The sequence below is a fragment of the Stegodyphus dumicola genome, chromosome 2, assembly GCF_044657685.1.
Source record: "Stegodyphus dumicola isolate Sdum_Otavi_A_Nest chromosome 2, ASM4465768v1".
In the NCBI taxonomy this organism is placed as follows: domain Eukaryota; kingdom Metazoa; phylum Arthropoda; class Arachnida; order Araneae; family Eresidae; genus Stegodyphus; species Stegodyphus dumicola.
The window spans coordinates 68,609,502-68,626,257 of NC_140769.1; the positions used below are offsets into that span (position 1 = coordinate 68,609,502).

Sequence of the window (16,756 nt, forward strand, 5' to 3'; positions counted from 1 at the left end):
CTAAATGTTATTGTTATTAATATTTGTATTAACAAAGCTATTTCTGACGCCATATATTATTCACGAGAATTACAAAATTTTCTGATGACGATAGCTTCATATAGTTTACGTTTATCACATCATTGCCATTTTCATTTCTTTCTATAATTTTTTAATTCGAAATCAGTGATGAAAATGCATAGTTATACTTTTATTTAAAAAATGTTGTGATTTTCTACTTTATTTTGATATTTTACTAATTTTATTTATAAAGAATTCATTTTATTTAATTTTATAGTACCGTGTCTTTCAAAATCTAATTTTTTTGCAGGGGAAATGAATGTGAGTGAGTATATGAGGCTTACCGGGATAGTCGGTAGTAGTGGAAAACAGAACTTGAATATAAATGTACTTCTTTTTGTATTAACAGTATCAACCACCAACTTATGCAAAATGACACTAAAAAAACTAAAATAACAGTCAAATTCAAATTTCAAACGAAAACTAGTAGTTCTACGCATTTTAATTTAAATTTAAACTAGCTCAAGAACTCTAACCGGCATATCAGGTTCAAATGTCAGCGGCGAAACGCAAAGCTGAATAACTATAAGCTTATCAGAGCTGACAGAACTAAGCATTTTCAACTGTCATTTTCTAAGGTAACGTGGCTTCGAGAGGCAGACACACCTTATGTCTTACGGTCTATGTCGTAACAGAATTAAGAGGCAATCGGTCTAGTGCGGCCTTTACCAATATATTATAAGTAGGGTGTCTTGATGAGGTGAATCAAGCAAGATGGAGCGTATTTTTTGCACCTAGTGCAGAGTCTCTAGAAGAGAAGTAAACGTGGCCCCACGATGTGAGGATTTGCAGCTTGAGGATTTCTGCCGCTCGGCTAAAATGTCTTGTCTTGAGAGAAGCTGCGAATTAATCTTGATCTGCAAAATTATGTCTTACGGTCCAAAAACCTGAGCTTAAATACTCTCTATCTGATTTACTTTCTGGTGAGGAAACGGAAAGGAGAAGTTTTAGTAGAGATCTAAATCATAATAATTTTTTAATTTCAAATAATAACCCTACAGATTAATGTAGATATCTAAACACATTTAAAGTAGTTTAAGCTTGTCATTCTTAACCTTTTGCGATTGAAAATATACTTAACAATTAATTGAAGCGATCTTGCTACAGAATTATTTAGAATTTCAAAATAATAATATTTTTAACTATTGCTGTTGTTATTCTTGTGAATGTTCAACTTTCTAACACGTATTTATTATTGTATAGTCTGTAAATTATGTGTTGCATAGACTTCTTCAAACTGTATCTTCTTATAGTTGACATGCCAGGGAACAAATCATATGAAAGGTGCCCCTGTAGATTCTCCGTTAAAATTTCACTATTTTCTTTGCAGGAAATATTGATTCACTGAAGTATAGCATTGAAATATAAGCAAATTTTAAAACATATATTTTAAATCAAAATTTTTACATAATGCATGAGGCTTCACTATGTACCAACTTCTAGTTTCTCGATCCATTTCTTGCGAAATGCTAATTAAGATTGAGCCGACATGTTCAGTTCTCTAGTGTACGAGATGTATTTTCGTCTAACAATATTTTAAACTTGTGATAGATTTATCAGATCTTAACCCATTATTCATCGAAGATAGGGACTAATTTAAATAGTTTGGAATAGAGCTTCGTCAAGTCTTTTAGAGGCTCTTAAGCGCTCAAAAGATTTTGATACTCCTAATCACTTTTACAGTATTAAACTTGTCATTTCCTCTTGCCTTCTCTATTAGTTTTGGCTTATCTTCTCCTTTCCATGGTAAAACGAACAATGAAAACTTTTTCTGATACCCCTTTCCTTGATATCCTCAGCACGGGCTTATTTTGCTTAACCTTTAATCTAGCTCTGATTTTGGGGTCTTAGATTATAAAATGACTTCGAAATCATTCATAATCTTCATAATATAATCTACACCTCGTGAGACTAGGCACTAAGCAGGTCCTAGTCGAACAGCATCTTTAGTGTTTATAATCATCAATGAAATTCATTCAAAAATGAATGCATATTCATTTCTAAAATAGAAAACTATTTATTATTTATTATCGTGAGAGAGAAAACATCGAATACTTTCCTTTACTGAGTTAATGCATTCCCATTTTCACAACAAATGAAAATGAATATAAAGCTCAAGAGTGCAGTATAAATTGTTTCTTTTTAAACTATTCTCTGAACAATGAGTGTTTCCCTTCCTACATCTTTGTCCTGAATAGCGAATGTGTCTATTCAATAATGTTCACTTTACTTACTAGGGGGGAGGGAGAAAAACAAGATGCTCTTTTTAGTCTTAATCTGAATCTTCATCATAAGCAACTGATTTGTAAGACCTATAAAGTACACAACACCAACAAGAAACAGTAAAACGTGGTCGGATAAAATAGAAAGAGTTTAGCTGATTTTTTTGTAAGGAGAAGCAACGGAAACTAAAGAGATGAATTCTTATTTAAGTGCATTTATGAGGTTATAAAGTATTTCTCCCGCCTTCTTAGCATACCTTCATGGTATAGTGGTCAGCACGCTCGACGCGTATTCGAGAGGTCCGTGGTTCGAGTCCCGGCCAGGGCATTGCTCATTTTTTACATCTTCTGCTTCTAAATAACCTAATGTCTCTACAAGGTTGTGGTGTAAATATCATTTATTAAGAGGCAAAATATTACAGGCGTACTTCGTAATGTATAAGGGCTCAGTTCCGGTTCAACCATAATAAAGTAAATATAGCATTTTCCATTGCGCATAAGAGTTTATCTTATATATGCAATGCTTCCGCGAAAGTCTTCACCGAGTCTTTATTTTCGCAACCGTTTTACAGAAATACACTTAAAAAATTTTTTGAATGACACAAAAATTCATGTTTTGTCATTTTAAAATTAAAAAAATTCAATTTTTTAAAAATTACGAAATCTAACTTTTACACGTTCCTCCGGTCTTTACTTTATTTCTAATGACATTTATTCGTTATTATTTACAGCATGCTCTTTATATTTTGAATTTGCTTAATAGGATTGGATTTGATTATGTCAAAGTAATGTAGGCCTATCTGCCTAAGGAAAGGGATGCCTTCGGGGAGGACTTTCTAAGGGAAACTGGCCCGTATACACGTTACACATGGGGAGAATCACGAAAACGCCCATGCAGCCAGCCCGTTCGCCGAGTTTCGAACCCCCGACTAAACTACCAGTATTCAGTGACTTTACCACTCAGTCGCTGGTGGGCCCTGTCTAAGAGAAGAGGTGTCTTGAAGGTCTACATAACAGAAAAACCACGAAACCTCCCATGCAGTTAGCTCGTTCACTGGTATTTGAATCAGGGTATAATTAACAGTATTCAGCGATTTTATTGCTTTCTCGCTGGTGGGTTAGTATACGCAATCAAATGAACTTATTCTCTAGTTTACACTCTTGAAACGGGTTTATTGTAAACAATACGAGTTTGTTGTTGATTATAATATGGGTTATTTCTCTCTCCTGTGCATTTTAACAACCCTTTGATTAATTGGGATTTTAATTTAATCGTGTCCGTCGTCTCCGTTTTACCCAATTATTTGGGAATTGACTGTATTTTATTTTAGAGTTCACAGAAGGGATCTGTTTGGGAAAGAGTTGCCTTTGTAGAGGGCTTTTTAAGAAAAACTGGAAATTGGAAAATCCCAAGTATAAGAACCAACATGGAAAAAATGTCATTGCAGTCAACCCGTCGCGATCTGATTCGAGGTCCAACTACCAGCTTTTATCAGTCAGGCTTATCAACTCAGGAATAGCATTTTAAAATTTGTTTAAAGTATTTTAATTTAGTTTAACCTCTTTGAATAACGTTTTGATGCTGATAGCTTTCGGATACGAATTTTAGCAGGTCTAACTTTAATTTAATAAAATTAGTGAAAAGTCTGAAATATTGCGGGTTAGGTTAAAGTACCTAAATATGGATAGGAAGCCTATCTACCTAGAAAGAGAAATGCCTTCGCGGAGAACATTCTAAGCGAATTTGGCTCATATTCACGTTACACATGGGGAATACCGCGAAAAAACCAGCCATACAAGCAGCTCATGGTTTGAACCCGGGACGAATTACCAGTATTAGCGGCCATTAGCGCTCGGCCGCTGGTGGAGACAAAAAATATTGCTGCAATTAATATTTTGTTTACTAAATATATGGCATTTATAGAAATAATGTAATATTCTGAAATAAAGACTAATTAATGACATGATACGTTTAACGCTACATAGTATTGAATAATAGGAATATGAAATGCATTATTTAAGAGTGAGACTGTACAGCCCATCGTTCTCCTTAGGCAGACAGCTCTCGACAGCTTTGCCCTAATCCGAATCCTTCACTATTATTAATATCGCGTTTTTGAAATCTAAGGACATTACTGCATTCTGTAAAAATAGGGTTAACTCTAAGTGTATGTTTTCAACAACAGTTCTTATTTATGAATATAGAAAATATGGACACTAATATACTCATGTCATAAATTAAAAAATACTACTTTCCCATTACCATAGTATTCATTAAATAGGCTGAAGTTTTAGCGCTGAAAGACGCGTAAGGAATAGATTATATATTGGTCATGCCATACGTCTCTCTTCCTCCTTAACATCACAGCCAAAATCCTTATGACCCGATCTTTTTCTCCCACGTCTTTGGCGTGTATCTCGCAACATAACTTACCTTCTTAACATTTCAGCTGTGTGACAATGTGATTTTAATCTGTACATTCATAGATAGAACAAGAACACGTTTGTTTGTTTCTATTTTCAACATAAACAATTGCAAAATATATTTTGAGCTGGATGATTCTGACAATGACGCCCGCTGCCTTCCGAATGAGGTTGACAGAGTATGACAGAAATCCGAATCTGCAGAAAAGTGTGTAGCTAGATAGTGGTCGTGTGAACTATCGTGTAGGTGGGTTGTTGCAAACCGGAAAACCACATAGCAGGATGATCGGAAATCGTTTCTTTCCCGCGGAAGGTCAATGATTGGAGGAAAAATCAACAGTGTGGACCAGTCTGCCATGAAAGCAGAAGGAACCTCTTTCTTTCTGTTTCTCTTTTTTTGCTTTCCACACCATGAAAGGTTTGATCATTCGGGGAATACGTTTTATTGCCTGTTTTGGAATGAACAGGGACCTATATTCAGATACGACCGTCATTTCTTTGTAGTCGATTATGCATAAATCAAACGCTATTGTATTTCTACAACAGGAAACGACAAATATTAAATAAATTAGTTATCGACAGTAATTTCTTTAGAAACGAAACATATATCTATGATAATACTAATAAGATAGAATTTGTTCTTTTGTGTGTATCTTTCGCAGAAATGGAAAGGCTCAAGTCTACGAAATTTAGCCCTCTGATTCTCCAAAAATGGGCACATCCAAGCGTTTTTCGTTTTTGGATTTCCAATATTGTATTTAATATTTATTGAACATAATATTGAACAATTTTATACTGATACTTCGCAGATGTCCTTCCTTAATGAGAGTAAAAACCTTTGCTTAAACATTTGTTTAGATTTCCCGCAAACTGCAAAGATTGTGTTCTGACCTTTTTATTTATTATTATTTTTTACTTCTACTATTATTATTATTAACATATCAGGCTAAAGAGTTAGAAAAAAAGCTTATTTTAAACTATCATCTGAGTTTGGATTACTCCCCTTGGAATTTACTACAGAACGATAAGTCATCTACGAGTTAGCATTTAAAGTTGCGTAGAATCATACAAACTATCCTGTATTAAATAATTAATTTTCGACGTTTGAATTTTATTAGGTGTTTATAGATTTAGTAGAATTACTACAAGTAAATGTTTTCTGGAATGAAAAACTTTAAAGTTAAGATCCTTTCGCATAAATGAATATTTTATCAATATTCTGTCTACCCATCAGTAGTCTAGTCGATAAGATCGCTGAACACTGATAAGTCGATCCGGATTCGAATTCCAACTACCTTATTAGCTGTGTGGGGTTTTTTGTGTTTCTTCTATGCATAAAACGTAAATATGAACCAGTTTTCCTTGAAAAGTCTTGGAAATGTCTCCTCTTAGGTAGATAGTTTTTGTATGCTTTATCATTTTCAATTAAAATTACAAGAAGCCAGCTGTATTTCTGCTTGTCGTTACTTGTATTAAGAGCGCAGGTAGATTTGTCTACTTCCGACTTAAGAAGATGCAAACCTGGATCTCACATTAAATCGCTATTCGACATACAATTTGTAAATAAGTTGCCGTAGAAAATAGTATTAACATTTCCAATTTTTCAGTTGTTCCTTGATCTGTATATTTCATTATAAAATTTAATATTTGGCGATAAATAATTATACAATTTTCAGCCTTCACGTCATTTCATCAATGTATTTTCTGATTTCAAGAAGGCGTTTTAACACTTGAAGAATCGTTGTTTTCTTATTCCAAACTGTTATTATTTATATGGCACTATTCTCGTAATATCTGAAATCGTGATATATCGAGAAGCATTATAACAGGGGTTGCTTGTTTTCTAATACGTGCTATATAACATAATAAAAATTTCGGCATGTAATTTTTTTAACTTGCGTAAAATTCCTTTCGACTTGATAAAAATCTGATCGCTATGGAACTGTTCGTTGAAGTGATTGTACGAATTAAACCGTGTGTGCCGTTATACAGGTAATCTTACTCGAGTTTGGAAAATTATGGAAGTTTCTGCCTTCACATTATTCTAGGAAAATGATGCAAATATTCAAGTAAAGAACAGTCATCTCGCTTTAAACTATGTAGCGTGCAAAAGTTCTGGAAAAAATAAGGAAGAAGATTTATTTCGTTATTATGAAAGACAGCAAGAAAATTTCAGAGAAAATGGAATAAAGTTATAAAAAAATAAAACTGGAGGCGTTGTTATTACCTTGTTCTCGTGTGTTGTTCCCGAGTTCATGAGATGCAGCTGCAGATTATTCTCTTTTTTTTCTAGCAGAAATTCGCTCTACTTTCTTTATTTTCACATGCTTTAAAACGTAATGTTATCTGTTGACCAAATCTAATCCTATAATGTTAAACGTTTTTATAATTTTTCTTCTGTTAAAACTTGTTAAATTTTCGAAGTGTGAAATCACGTATTTCTTAAAATACAAGTGCACTTGGATTTAAATGATTATAGTCTTCATAAACTAGTTCTTAAACTAAAAATGCTTCCATCCAAACCATCTTAGCCTACTTCGACCTACTCGGGGTATAAGAAAGACTTACACTAACACTAACCGAAATTATTTTATAGAAAAATATTGAATAACTCATTTAATTTATTAAATATATGGTACTGAAAGTAAAAAAAAATAATAATAAGTGTGTTGTTACTGGACCTTTAACATCCACATCTGAAAGTACATAGAATATCTGAAGCTCTGAAATTGCTTTGTGGACTGCAAGGAATGCTTCAGTAAGGATTGACATTAATTTGTCTTTTTAAGAAGAGATCACCAATTTATACTTCTTCTGAAAAGCTTGAGAACAGTTGGTGAATGGACTTGGCAGGTATGAAATTGTTGTGTAAGATGCAAAGTTCCGACTATACCTTTGTCCTTCATTTAATTTTGTATTTCTCTCTAGCAAGCAGTGGTATCCTCTGTCTAGTTGCTTGTAGCATGGAGATAGGAATCTATTTCTATCTTTATACTAGTCCTCTTACCTACAGAACTCAAAATCGACCGAGCAGAGAAGACCAACTGATCGCTAGTAGTTTGATCTGGGTTCAAATTTTGGCTAACGGGAGCTTTTATTGTTTTCTCGATGTGTACCATGGATAGAAACAGCTTTTCATCATAAAATCCTTTCCAAAGACATGCTTTCTATGGCGTCTGTATGCTTTACCTAAATCTGATAAATCCATTCAATCATCTAAATCTGTTCAGTTGTCTTACGCATATCACATCGCACTATTTACCGCTTGCAGCAAAGTTTCTCAAACTATAGTAAATGAATTACTAGTGGTACATTGCGTTATTTTTTGAAATACAATTTTTATATTAATGATTTAAATTAATGTTCAAAATGAATGTAAAATAGTGCTTCTTTTGGTGCATTTATTGGTACATGTTGGTACATACATTTTTATTCTTATTTATATGGTATAACTTAAAAGTTTTGAGAACTCCTAGCTCAGAGTAACGTGATTTTTCTCATTGTTAAATATGAATAACAGCTAGTTTTTGTAAGTAAAGCCTTAATGAATATATCTCTTCAGATGTCGATAGCCCCTGAGTGCTGTATAAATAACGCAACACTCGACTTATGAAATTTACAATGAGGGGTATTTAGATATGTCAATAATTGTTTGAAATCATGCATTGGTGTCCATTAAGTAATACTACTGAATAACTGCTTTCATACTTTGCGACTAGTTAAAGAGTTGTTTGTAAATTCAGGCTATTATCGTGCGCTGTTACTTATGGCCCGTTAATATCTGGGAGTCCGTGAATAGAAAACTTAATTTATTATTTAATTTCACTCCAAAAAGTGTAATAAAAATAAATTAAGGATTACGGAACTGGTAAAATTCACATCATGTGAAAGGGGCCTCGCACTCATAAAGTTTAAAAACCGGTGTTCTAATTTTATACTTTATTTTTATGTGACATATTTTTTATTTGCTTTCTTTCTCATCGTTCTTTGTGTTAAACATGGGATGACTTAATGCAACTAAAATAACAAGAGACTTTTTTGATCATTTTATTAATGGGAAAGATAATAAAAGAAGATTGCACTTTTAATCTGAGGAGCACTGTTATTGCATTGACCCTCTTGCATTGGCTTTTATGTTTCATAAAAAAAGCGTAAAATGACTTCTTACGCTTTAATCTCTATTAAGTGCTAAATGCATCAGTTAAAGCAATGCATGATTGCACACACAGAGAATCTTTGGCTCGATAGTAGAAACGCTTCGAAAGTTTCATTTCGTTCCTCATTTATGTTAACAAATGTTCTCAGGAAAAAGCACTATTCTTCTATACGTAACGCTAATCGATTTGATGTGGTTTCGAATGTCAGTGTGGTATTCTAGAACTCATTATTACATTTAACTGGTTTTAAGTGCATGTTGCGCAAAACCAATAAATTAATCAATCCTAGAATAAATTGATTACCATCAAAAGTAATGATTTATCAAGAATCAGTCTCTTACTGTCATAAAAAATATACTTAAATACCTTGTATCTTCTGCATTTGTCATTTAAAGAAGTTTGAGATGACATGGACAAGATCAAAATTTATGAATTGCCGTTGGAAGTGTTCAAAGCTTTAAATGCAATAATATCTTTAACCACTTAATGGTTTTTCCTGCTGTACATTTCAACACAGGGTCTCAGAACATCCTGTAAAACTACTCTAAGCCTGTATACAGTTTCGCAATTAAAAATCGTACCTTTCTACAGCTTTTATCTTTATCTGCCATATTGAGATTTCTCATCGAGGTAGGCGTACATAAGCTTGTCATTTTCAATGGCTGATGTTAAAGACTTGAAATTTGGCATTATGTTTGGCTCCATAAAATATTTAGTACAGTTCTTCTTAGGTTCTCAAAACATCCTGCAAAACTTCTCTAGAACTGTGTGTATTCTCATAATTACAAATCATAAATTTCTTCAGACGCCATGTAAAACAACGGCTGAATGCTGTTTTCATTTTTTGTGGTTTTTTTCTTAAGCTCAAAAATGCATTTTAGATCTCATTCAGGTTGCGAAAATAGGTTTTATGTACATCTTGTATAAAAATGAAATGGTGTAAAGCGAACTTTAGCAAAATGGTACGCCTATATTGCAATAATAAATTAAGAGACATTGTTATAGTAAACGATAATGTGTATAATAAAGAGAATTAAATGAAAATATATCAGTAGTATATTCAAAGTAAAAGGGATTATGCACTACTATCTACACTTGCGCTTATTTAATTTAAAGTGTATTCGAAGTCAGTTATTTGCAAACAGTATTTGTTTTAGTCAGTTATTTGCAAACAGTATCTGTTTGAATTTAAACTTCAATCTGAGCTAATCTAATGGATGAATTCCAGACATAATCAAAGAGAATAAGACTATGCTTATCAATGCCCGAGATCTGCAAAGCGGCATACTGTGTTTTAAATTTCATTTGTTGTCTTTTTCTCTCAATTACATCCGCAGTTTGCCCGATTGAAAGAAACAATGAGTTATGACCAGAATCTTCCAACCAACTTATTAGAATGCACGAGATGTCTGCTGTCACGAAATTAGTTGCCTCACTATCTGGAACGGAGTCTGTGTCAGAAAAACCGTTTGTCCAGCGGAAAATACCGAATTCATGACAAATGACAGAATACATCCGTCAGCGAAAGAGGCCTGACCTAGCCTGTCACGCGGTTTATGTCGCAGTCGCTTCTCGTTGTTCTTGCTGTTTATTCGTGAACAAGTACTATTTCAGTTGACAAGGGGCTGGTAAACTTTTCCATTTTTTAGCTCTGTGTTTTTAAACTTCATGGTCAACTAAGCATTTGGAACGGTTGGACCGTTACTTTTGTAGAAATGACGGGAAGCTATTAACTACCATCTTCTTTGACATCTGCTACCGGGCATGACTACTGTACAACATGGGACAGGGAAGACTTTTCTGGATTGTTGACAGAGCTTGAAGTTGGACCTTTGAATTATGTCCCGAGTAGTGCGAGTATCGAAGTGTGAAGAGCTTTGAGTAACAATAAATAAAACGCAAGCACTGTTGACAACCAGTACTCTTCCGTTTACATTGATCTAAGTAATCACTATCAAACTGCATATTAAAAAAACACGTGTACACTGGAAGGCTAAATTCAGTATTTTTATTTTGCTAACTTATATGTTCATTTTAGGCATATTTAGAAAAATGCAAAGATAGGGCTTTGCGTCCTTGCTCCTAAAGCTCAGAAAATATAAAATTTCAATCTGAAAACTCAAGATTACACATTGACATCTAGATGAGTTTGCTAAAAAAATTTCAAAAATTTTATAAATTACAAATTACAAAAATCACGAGGTTGAATAGAAACTGCAATTTGATTTTTGTATGCAAATTTCTTCTTAACAACTGAAACAATTTTAAGCTAAGTAGTTGGGCTAATCTTACTAAGGATTCGTCCCATGGGGAATTAAAATTATAGAATAATTAGGCATACTTAAAACGTGCTGTTCAAAATGCCAGAGCCAAATGGTAGAAAAAAGAAATTTGTTGCGCTATTTCTTCGTAAATTAGCGCCACATGGAGACGTGCACTCATTTAATAAAGAAAAGGATACCAAACCCACAAACTGAAAACAATAGGCTATCCTAAAATAAATTTCCTCTAAATGTTTAATAAATTAATAAAATAAAAATTTGAATTAGGTTCAGCTGAGCACCTGAAATTTACTTAGTCAAAATAGTTAGACATTCCTGGTTTAAGAATTTATCCTTAGAAATGTAAGACACAGGGTATAAAACCGTACGTTTAAAAAGATTTGCTCAACGTTGTAATGATAAAAGGTACAGTAAATAATAAAAAGTATAGAAAAACACATTTTATGATATTATTCCATCATAAATTAACAGCTTTTGAAAACTTTTGAATTCATTTAAAGGGGAAAAAAATAATTTTTCAAAGCAATGGATCGCTTGCGCACATGCTTAAAGCTTTCCTGCAAGTGAAGCAGAAACACATTTTATTTCACCATCACACGAAGTTTGTGAAATAAAAACAATAACCCTTATTTCAATTGTTAAAATGTAAATTAATAAAAAGGTAAGGCTCTAAAATATGTCTCGTCCAATTTCATGGGAAAAAAAAAAAAAAAAAACATTTTTTGCCGTGCTTTCTACTAAAATTATTTAACAAGAATTTTCTGTCACAACTGAAAACAAGTATTACATTTGGGGTTATAATGTAACAGTTCAGAATGAACATTCTTTCTTGTCAGAAAAGTAGATTCGTAAAAAAAATATTTCTCAAGCTACTATTGAAGTCATCTAAGTATAAATGACGCGATTTATTTATGGATTACTTACATTCCTTTAAAAGTATTAGGTCTTTAGCCCTTCTGTTACCACGCTGAAAAAAACGGTTTCAAATTTTAGCCAGCTGAAGTAGTAGTTGAACAATATAACATCTAAATCCCTATTCAGTGGATTTGGTTTTTCTAGCTGTGCATAAAAATACACGTGTGGATAACGAAGTTGTTCTTGATACGTTAGCTAAGGTATAAGTGAATTTTTATTTTGCTTCGCAAGAAAAACTAATCATTTAAATAAGCAAATAACTAAAAATTACACATGAATTAGTTTGAAAGAATTAACTTTATGTATAGTAGTCTTAGTTCAAATGCTGTTGAATAATTGCAGTAGACTCTCGATTCACCGGAGTAATATCAGGTATTACGTCTACAGTTAACCTGACTGCAATTAAAATAATCACAAGAAAGGGAATAACTCGTATTGTAGTTAACAGGGAACACTCTCAACAATTTATCTGTATTTGCAAGCAGTTTAATTTGAAGAGTAAGATCATTTCATTATCAAAATTAAATCAGCATTCAAAACAAGAATATTTCCTGATTAAATAAGGAAAAAATTATTCAGATTTTAACGTCCTGCCGGAGGGCTTGCTAAGTTTTGTTGTGCTCTCTTTGAGCTCAGAATTTATCTCTCTAGAACTCACTTCTGCTAACAAAACGTTTTTCTTATCTTTTTAACTTTATTAATAGATGCCGCATTCTTCGCTCTTACGTCATATAAAATCCAACAGCAACATCATTAGAATTCCCGATATACTGTTAAGTGTTGCCATACATTTAGCTCGGTGTTGCTGTTATTCTTGAACATAACTTTTGGGTCGAGTCGCTTTTGTTATCCGTTTCACTTTTCAAATAACTAGCCGTTGGGGTGTGTGGTTCCAATTTTACAGGTGTCTATAAATATAGTACAAAATAAAAAATTAAAAAAAAATAAAAGAAAAATAAAAGAAAAAAATCTGAAAGCTTTCAGATTTTATATTACGATTTTATATTATAGATTTTATTATATTTTCAGATTTTTTAATGTTTTGTGTGTTGTCTTTATTGATTAAATATCATGTTTTTCGCACTTAAAACACATAAAATTCAATTCAACAGCAATATTGCAAATTATTTAGCAAAACAGCATATCTTTAGAATTTCCGATACACAATATTGCACGCCGAAGATAAAAATGGTTTTTTTTTTTTTTTTTTCCGGGGGGGTACAGTTTTGCCATCGCTCGCTTTAAAACCGTTAAGTTTGTTAATAACAAATTCATTAAAGTTTTACAAAATTTTAAATAGGTAATAAAACAAATTCGAAATTCAATAGTCGGGCTTCCAGGTGTCCATGTTCGGTTGGAGGACTACGTTATTCAAACTTTGATGTCTCTAAGTACCGTTGTTTCTTCACAATACGAGAAACATTCAATGCATTCATGCAGATTCTTCATTAGTTCCTTTAAATATAATACAGGGCGATAATATTTCAGTTTGAAAAGTGAATCGACGCAAGCCCTTCTGGGCTAACGCCTTTTGGCCTAAAAATGCCCGTAAACTAGCGTTAATCGAGTCTCTTATGTTTGCTTCGCTGATTCAGTAATTTAGCAAATAAAATTATTCATAGACACAAATTTAAGAGTTAAACTTGCATTTAATATGTCTTACATTTTTGGATAGTATAATTTTAAACAAATTCCTTACGACCATTCAAAAGTATTTTACTTTTTATATGGTATGTAACGTATATTAAGTACATACTTCAGAGAATTTTTCTATGGAGTTAATTATCCCTCTTCTGAAATAAAATCGGCTAATCTTTGGAATATGGTATACTGGCTAGGACTTTAACAGTGTACATGGATAAAGTCAAGAGTGTGCGCAATGCCATTTTTGTGCAATTCTGAGATGTTTTTTTAAGTGAAAATAGGTCGACGTGTACATGGATGATACCGTGTATGTGCAGTTCTTAAAAACGCGGCAAGCAGTGGGCGATTCTGCACTTTCTCCCAATTTCGGACCTAATCTTCGTCATGATTAAGCACTTTTGTTCCATAAAAGTTCTAGCATAAGCGTAATTCGGCTAGCAGATTGTTGAAAAAACATGTTGAGTTTAAAAAAAAAAAAAAAAAAAAAAAAAAAAAAAAAAAAAAAAACATGGCTTTACTTCGTGAAAACAAAATAGCGTCCAAAAAAAACTAGCAGGTGTCTGTAGCAGGGTTGGTCACCAAATTTTCGCCAAAAAATTGCCAAGTTACCATAATTCAAAGATTAACCATAAAATCCTGTTTTTTATCGTCTGAATCGGATAAAGTCAGAAATTTTGTATTTGTCTTCTAATGGAGTTTTTCCCCTGTATGCTGCAGCTAAAGAGTCTTCTGCAATTTTCTAAACTGCTCTGACTTCATGTTTTCGTGATGTATAAACGATTGAAATGGAAACTGCATTTATGAATGTTATTCCTCTTTTGAAAAACGTTTTGTGCAATTAGAGGATTTTTATAGATAGTTTTCCCACAGTAATTTTTGAATATAAACTGATATTTTTAAAAGTACATAATTCAAGAACCTGATGCCCGGAACGTGGTCAATGAATTCTAGATTGGTTGATTTATTTAATTATGGTAAAACAGTCGTGGGCTATCTGCCTAAGGAAAAAGACGCCTTTGTGCAGGATTTTCTATGGAAAACTAGCTCGTATATACGTTAGACAGCACCAATAACAACAACAGAAACTCTTTGCAATTTTTAAATGATAACAATATATATTTCCCGTAAGTTGTAATAAAGCAGAATATTTAAAAAACAAAAGTTAGGAAAATCTTAGTTCATCTAGTTAACGACTAAAAAAGTAAAGAAATTATCAAATAAAATGTTTTGGAGCCCCCCTTTAAAAAATAAAAGAAACACATAAATTATCATTAGCTACGTAATAACGAATAACTGAACAAAGTAAATTTCTTGCAAAATCAGTCCTTTTTTGTATGTGTTTTTAAGTTAAAGGGATCAGCCGAAGGAAATGGCCCCGATTTTCATTCGACCTTCATCGTACCACGCGTGACGACTGAACTGGATTTTCGAATTGTTCCCCCCAAGAACCTCTTACTCCATCAGAGAATGTAGATTTTTATCTCTTCTATTATCTGAAAAGATTCTTTTTTTAATATTTCGGCGGGAGCCTTGTACTCTCCGTTGCTCTCGCGTGTACTTGGGCTTCCGTTCTTTTGTCGCATAGTTCTGAAATGTTATTTTGTTTTACTTAGTTCTTCCACCGCCACAGAATGACCTCCAACTTCTGAGAGAAAGACTTCTTATGGGCGTTTCTGCAAAGAAAAACTTTAATAGTAGGTTTCAGCAAACTACTACTAACTTTTCGAATAATAAGTTATTTTCTGTCATCTAGTTAGAAAGAAATTATGTTCTTGGCAGTGATTTCGTGTCAAAACATCGAGTAGATACTTTTCTAATGATAAGTATTTCGCTTTACGTTGCATTCTGTCCCGTTTTATTTAGTTATTTATTTATCTGCTTTCTGACAACTATGTAATTATTGCGTTATAAATTAACACTGATTTCCCATTTTTCAATAATGAATAAATTTGCTGTAAAACTCACTGACAATGTGAAAATATTACACAAATTTCATTACTGCTTTTTACCTGCAGATAAATTCTTTGTAAATACCATTTTGTACCGCTGATTCTCTTTAAGACATAGCCTTGAAATTTAAAATGGATAGTAACCGATAGTTATTGGTAGTTATTTTGCTGTGAGATGCAGGTTAGACAGTTAAATCACCGAACAAAGCGGAACTTGCTGATGAATTTCTCGTTCAGGTTCATAATTTACTCAAATTTCTGGCGGCAGCCTTGGATTAATTAAATTCATAAATATAAATGTGTTGTAAAATCCAGCATCATGGTACCTGAATAATTCATCTCCAGGGCACTGCATACGTCCTTGAGAAGTAACACGGATGCTTTCACAAAGTCTGGGCCCAGGTCTAACACCACCTGTAGCTCGACTTTTAAAATTCTTGATTTCTGCAGAGAAGACAACTGGGAAGAAAGGATCTGTTGCTTTGTCAATTAGGTTACTCATTCTGTTATCGAATTTGTACCATTCCCAATCCTAGCAGCTATGGGACCTGTGTCTTGTAAACAAATTCATGGCATATCCTGCAGACAAGCAGATTTTAAGAGCTTTCGCTCCAACCATTGGCCAAATGGGTGAAAGAGAAACAGGTAGAAGAGCGCGAAACAACAGAATTTCCTCTTTGATCGTACAGGTGTAGTTCCACCGCTGTAACTATGCAATCCCCCCCCAATTTGACGAAGCACACCCTGTGGGACGGTCCAGTGGTCTGCCCACCTCTCTTTCCCATTATCAAACCACAAGGGAGAACTTTCTGCTCTCTGTGTATTTAAAGTGCCCCCCATGTCGTACAGATACTACACATTTCTTAACATCCACACTTTCTCTGAGGATTCGAACCTGAGCCCTTCAGTGCAACAGCCAAGGTCGCTAACCACTACACCGATCAGTGTTAGACACCTGAACACTAATATTCGACTTGGGTTAGAATGCAATGGAATGCGCTGATTGCTTGGGCATCTTTATGCTTTACCCTATGTGCAGCGTAGCTCTCCACAAAGCCATTTTTGCCGTTAGGCCAAAAGCTGTTGTGTTCTTTGCCAATATT

General features: G+C 33.5%; 1 protein-coding gene across 2 annotated transcripts in view; it reads left to right on the top strand.

Annotated features, from left to right (window-relative positions):
* Positions 1-16,756, top strand: part of LOC118203984 (protein singed-like) — a 139,210-nt gene that overhangs the window by 93,572 nt on the left and 28,882 nt on the right. The window lies entirely within an intron of this gene.